This window comes from Aythya ferina, assembly GCF_964211825.1.
Source record: "Aythya ferina genome assembly, chromosome: 1".
Lineage (NCBI taxonomy): Eukaryota > Metazoa > Chordata > Aves > Anseriformes > Anatidae > Aythya > Aythya ferina.
The window spans coordinates 34,126,995-34,132,994 of NC_140296.1; the positions used below are offsets into that span (position 1 = coordinate 34,126,995).

The 6,000-nt window shown below is 38.0% G+C and overlaps 1 long non-coding RNA gene across 1 annotated transcript in view; it reads right to left on the minus strand.

The window, feature by feature from the left end:
• The window catches only part of LOC311434514, a 339,184-nt gene extending 337,035 nt beyond the window's left edge, over window positions 1-2,149 (minus strand). The window contains exon 1 of the long non-coding RNA XR_014691561.1: window positions 2,120-2,149. This is a non-coding gene — a long non-coding RNA (uncharacterized lncRNA). The remainder of the gene's footprint in view (window positions 1-2,119) is intronic.
• Window positions 2,150-6,000: the final 3,851 nt, after the last annotated feature.

A 6,000-nucleotide genomic window follows, 5' to 3' on the forward strand; every position in this document is an offset into this window, starting at 1 on the left:
CACTCCTATCCTCAAAAAGGTTAAAGAATGGAGACTTGGGGAACTATAGGCTGCTCAGCCTTGCCTCGATCCCTAGGAAGGTGATGGAGAAACTTGTCCTTGAAGTCATTTCTGGGTCCACGAAGAAGAAGAAAATCATCAGGAGTAGTCAGTGTGGATTCAACAATGGGAAATCATGCTTGATCAACCTGATAAACTTCTAAAGTGAAATAAGTGACCTGGTGGATAAGGGAAGAACAGTAGGTATTGTCTACTTTCACTTCAGTAAGGCCTTTGACACTATCCCCTATAAAATCCTCATAGACAAGCTGTTGCTGCATGGACTGGAGGAACAGTCAGCAAGGTGGATTAAAAACTGGCTGAATGCCAGGTACAGAGGGTGGTGATTACTGGCACAAAATCGAGTTGGAGGTCAATAACTAGTGGTGTACCCCAGGGATAGATACAGAGTCCAGCCATGTTTAACTTCTCATTAATAATCTGGATCTGGGGAAGAGCATACCCTCAACAAGTTTGCAGATGATACAAAACAGGGAGGATTGACTGATACACCAAAGTGTCATGCTGCCATCCAGAGACCTCAACAGGCTATAGAAATGGGCAATAGGAAACTAGAATCATAGAATGGTTTGGATTGGAAAGGACCTTAAAGGTCATCTAGTTCCAACCCTCCTGCCATGGGCAGGGATGCCACACACTAGACCAGGTTGCTCAGAGCCCCCTCCAACCTTGTCTTGGACAATTCCAGGGATGGGGCAGCCATAACTTCTGTGCTCAACCTGTTCCAGTGCCTCTCCACTCTCATAGTGAAGAATTTCTTCCTAATCTAATCTAAAACTACCCTTTTTTAGTTTAAAAACATTAATCCTTGTCTTATCACTTCACTCCCTGACAAAGAGTCCTTCTCCTCATGAAGGTCAACTAGAAAAAGTGAAAATTTGTACGCAGTCTAAGTGGTTACTTTATAAATTTCAACGTCTATTGTCTGGAGCATCAGCACAGCTACACAAGCTTTTTTGTTATAAAAAGGGCTTACAAGAACTTGAGCTTTGCTCAAGACAAAAATAAACAACTTGTAACTGCTGCTGTAAAGCTGTTAAGATCATTCCAATCAGCACTGTATTCTGATCCCAGAAATGATCTTATCCTTTTATACGATTCTTCATCCTATGGGGCTGGTGCAGTACTATCACGCAGTTCATAGATGCGTGCTGAATAAATGATCTGTTTTGTGTCTGGAACCATCTCCAGCAGAAAAGGTGTGCATTTCACTTGCTCATAGAAGTTAGATGAAGTTGGCTGTGGTGTAAAATGGTTCATTATTGCTTATCTAACAGCTACTACACTGTTTATGCAGGTGAGAAAATGCTCCAGAATTTTTATGCAATGGGTGGAAAAAGATTCTTCTTATGACAAAACAGATAATTTTAATAGAATCGTAGAATCAGAGAATATCCTGAGTTGTAAGGGACCCACAGGAATCATTAGGTCCAACTCCTGGCCCAAGATAGAACCATACAAAGAAAAAGAAAAGAGAGGAGAGGAGAGGAGAGGAGAGGAGAGGAGAGGAGAGGAGAGGAGAGGAGAGGAGAGGACAGGACAGGACAGGACAGGACAGGACAGGACAGGACAGGACAGGACAGGACCGGAGATTACCAATTTATTGCAATAAATTAGTTGCAAGTGAAGAATTGTCAGAATAAAATGGAATAGTTCATTTGGAAGAGACCTACAAAGATCATTAATTCCCAATGTAATTAAGATTTTTAATTATATGTGGAACCTCAAGGTGCTGCTTTAGCAAATAAAATGTGGCTCCTGGGATAATGAATTACTGGAAGTTTTGGGGGGCAAATATGGTCCATCCATCTGTCGTGGTTTAACCCAGCCGGCAGCTAAACACCACAGAGCCGTTCACTCACCCTCCCCCTCCCTCTCTGGGATGAGGGAGAGAAATGGGAAAGTGAAGCCTGTGAGTTGAGATAAAGACAGTTTAATAAGACAGGAAAATAATAATAACAATAATAATAATAACAATAATAATAATAATAACAATTATGATAATAGTACTACTACTAATAATGTATACAAGCAAGTGATGCACAATGCAATTGCTCACCACCCGCTGACCGATGCCCAGCCTAACCCCGAGCAGTCCGGCCCCCCTCCCCCGGCTAGCCACCTCTATATATTGTTTAGCATGATGTCAGATGGTATGGAATACCCCTTTGGCTAGTTTGGGTCAGCTGTCCTGGGTCTGTCCCCTCCCAGCTCTTGCTGCACCCCCAGCCTGCCCATTGGCAGGACAGAGCAAGAAGCTGAGACATCCTTGGCTTAGTATAAGCACTGCTTTGCAACAATTAAAACATCGGGGTGTTATCAGCACTCTTCTCATCCTAAGCCAAAACATAGCATTCTACCAGCTACTAGGAAGAAAATTAACTCTGTTCTAACTGAAACCAGGACACCATCATAGCATCTTACTGGTGAATTTAAATGTAATTTGCAGTCACTGAAGTTCAGATTTTGTGTATCAGACAGGGAAAATGCAGATGTATGTCACTAGGTAGCAGAAAACAGCACTTTCATCTATATGTCTTTACAAAGAACCATTTAGATATAAACCCTTTACAGTTTCCAATCATATTTCAAATTGCTGCTCTGATGTCAAGGTTTTGAGAGAAAAGAGACTGGATTGGGACTTACATGCAGTTAAGACAGGAATAGCTCAGAACAATAAACATTCTCTGAATTTTTCTAGTGCACTATTTAAATTTCTTCATCACAGAGAAACAAGTAACCTGAGATGCAGGTTACAGATAACATAACCTGTTTCTTTACTCCCATTTACCTTGAAGCAAAGTCTTCTGCGATGGTACAGACAACCAGAAACATGTTTTTTCTCGTTATTTTTGGCCTGCAGGGACACTCAAATCCATGAATACAACAAAAACATTCTGTCTAATCAGAAACAAAGTTTGAGTGGACCTCAGTATTTTCATGCTACAGGCCCTTTAAAGTACACTTTAATGTCATTATTATGAAAACACTAGTGAAAGGAATAAGATATACACATATTATTGGAATTTACCCTAGGACACTGAAAGTCCCAGGAACAAGTTTAAAGTTATAATTAGCTTCCTCTCCTTCTCATTCTGTAAAGAGGCTTTAAAACCTCTTTCTGTTAAAACAAACAATATATTAATTGTGTCCTTCATGAACCAGATGGTTAGGAATAGGTTGTCTCATTCCTTTTGCCCTATCTCTCCTCTTCCTGCCTTCACATTCTTGATGTCTTTTCCAAGCCCAGGATAAGAAGTGGAGTAAACATATGAGGAAAAAATGTAGCTCAGACGACAGAGCAGCACAAGCAACTTTATAGCGTAATTGTTCATTTATCCCTTGAATAGTAAAACAAAGCAGAATGTAGTTGGTTAGAAACAGGGACTGGTTTCAGAAAGATGGAAGTTTGCAATGAGGGCAGATTTCATTATGAGATTTTTGAACCATCTAATCATTTAATGAAAGGATTCTGTTTTACTCCTTACTCTATTGCAAGGACTGAGAATGCCTGATCACTAATATCTTTATATAATTATTAATATTGTATTTCAATATAGAAAGCTAAAAATAATTCTAGATTTCTTTAAAAAAAATAATCAAAATGGAGATATCTCAAACTGCTTCTGTGCCAGTGCAGAATAAATTGCGTGCAGCTTGGTATGTGGCAGTCAAAAAGAACAAGGATGCTATGGAACTATGCAAAGCTGAAGCATTTTAACCATGAGAAGGAAAAAAAAAAAAAAAAAATCATGGGGCTCCCTTTGGACTCTTTTTAGTGGCTCTGTGAATTATTCCTGAGAACAGAGATGTCCTGAATTAAATGTAGTATTTCAACAGCACCTCTGTGCTTCAATTCAGTCAGATTGGAAGATGGTGGCTGAGTTTCACTGGGATAGCGCACTGAGACTTTTCAGCTTTAAAGCTGTCATGCTGTGGAAGCCTGCCGAGGCTCTACAGCTATGTAAGTCTGACATTTGCTGCATACAGTCCTTAATGATCACACTAGATTTCTCTGAAGTTATTTGTGATCTGAAACCTGGGGAAAAAAAAAAAAAAAAAAAAAAAAAAAAAAGGTAAAGAGCTGTAATGAAGATAAGAGGCACCCAGTAATTCACATTCTGCACTTCTTGCAAGCAAGTTGTTGTCTGTGATCCCAAAGAACTGAGTTTTATGTCAGTTTATCTGAATAAATTTACAGACAAAATAAGGAGTTAAGATTGCCAATTTAAACTCCTCACATTCCATTATCTTCACAATATATAGACAAACACCAAGATGAAGGCCAGTTATCTTGTGAATCCTGTTTTGTGAATACACTACTCAGACTCTTGGACTGCAGCTGCCTCTTTACCTAGAAAAGAGCAAAGAAAGAAAGACAGGATAAATGGAAAAGTAATTCTCACATCTCCATTTCTAAAGCATTTTTTAGAGATAGAAGTAGGGCAAAGACATGGGTAAAAGGTATTTATACTCACAATGCTGAATAATGGTATATGAGACTAGTTTCGTGAATGTCCAAAGTAAATGGAAAAGAATTTGAATACGGACTTTTTATGTATGTATGTATGTATGTATTTTTAAGAATGAGAGATTAGTGATACCCTTTTATCAGCTGCTGAATGAGTTGTGATAGATTTCTACAGTGGCATCATTTATTTCAAAAAATGAAAGTGTTATCTCAGTATTATTCATGATTTTATTTATCTCTGTTTGGTTTATGGTGTTTTTTATTATTATTCAATATTTTTTTTTCCTGTGACTTATCAGAATAATATGTAGATACAAATGTGTACACTTTCCTTTTAAGTATGTCTTTACTTCTCAAAGACTTGTTTTGTTTTGTCTTGTCTGCCTGAGAGCAGCAAGAGAAACAACTTGTATTGGAACATAGCAATAATAAAACTACTATGCTGTTAGATGTAGTATTGTTTGAGAAAATAATATTACTGTATATTTTTTATATTTGGGGCCATACATGGATTACCCTAGAGAAAGGACTTTTATATTTTTTTACATCAAGATAAGCGTAACAGTAGAGAAATTAAAATTGAAAAAAAAAAAAAAAAAAAAAAAAAAAAAAAAAAAACACTGATAAAATAGTATACATTTCAATGCCACATCATCATCTGAACAAAAATGCAATGGCATGCTTCAAATAAACTTTTGGGAGTCAGGTATAACTTCCATGTTCAGTAAAGAGGAAAACTGACTCTCTCATCTTTCCTAGTCATAGACACTTGGAAATGTTTGTAGGTTTCTTTCTATATTTGCAACTACAGATAATGCCACCTCACTGCTTGCTGATTTCTATACAGCCTATATGGAGGATTCAGACAAAACATCAGTGTTTTGTTTCAGAGCAGTGGAATGGTTTTGAAGTGAATTCCCTGTCATACCACAAAAAGCATGTCAGTTTGATTCATACAAGTAGTGGTTTAAGTGAGTGTAAACCAGATTCCTCCTGGAGGAAGGTAAACTAAGATCTTCATTCTATTTGCTTCAGAAAAGTGACCCATAATGATCTGAACCAAGTGGTCCACACTGCCATGAGTTCCTTCAGTAGAAGTTCCTTCAACTCCACTGGAAGTATATGTATACATACTTTCACATTTGCTATTGCCCACTACCTCTCAGGTCCTTGAATAATGTGCTTTCTTATACACACTTCCGCTTGATCAATATCATTTTTACTTTTGTACTTCCACCCATGGCTCCTGAATAGCTTGCATTTTCTGTCTCCCTCTTTCTTATAGCCCCTTTATCACTGCCATCTTTTGCAAAGGCAGTAGCTATTTCTGAATATTCGGCAAGGTCCTAGCTGCATTCCCAAGGAAATGACAGAGATCATTCTTAATGAAATAACAGTGTAATGAGAGGGTTAAATATTTGTGTCATCTAACCTCGTGGAAGTATCTAATTACTGATGGATACTGAGGG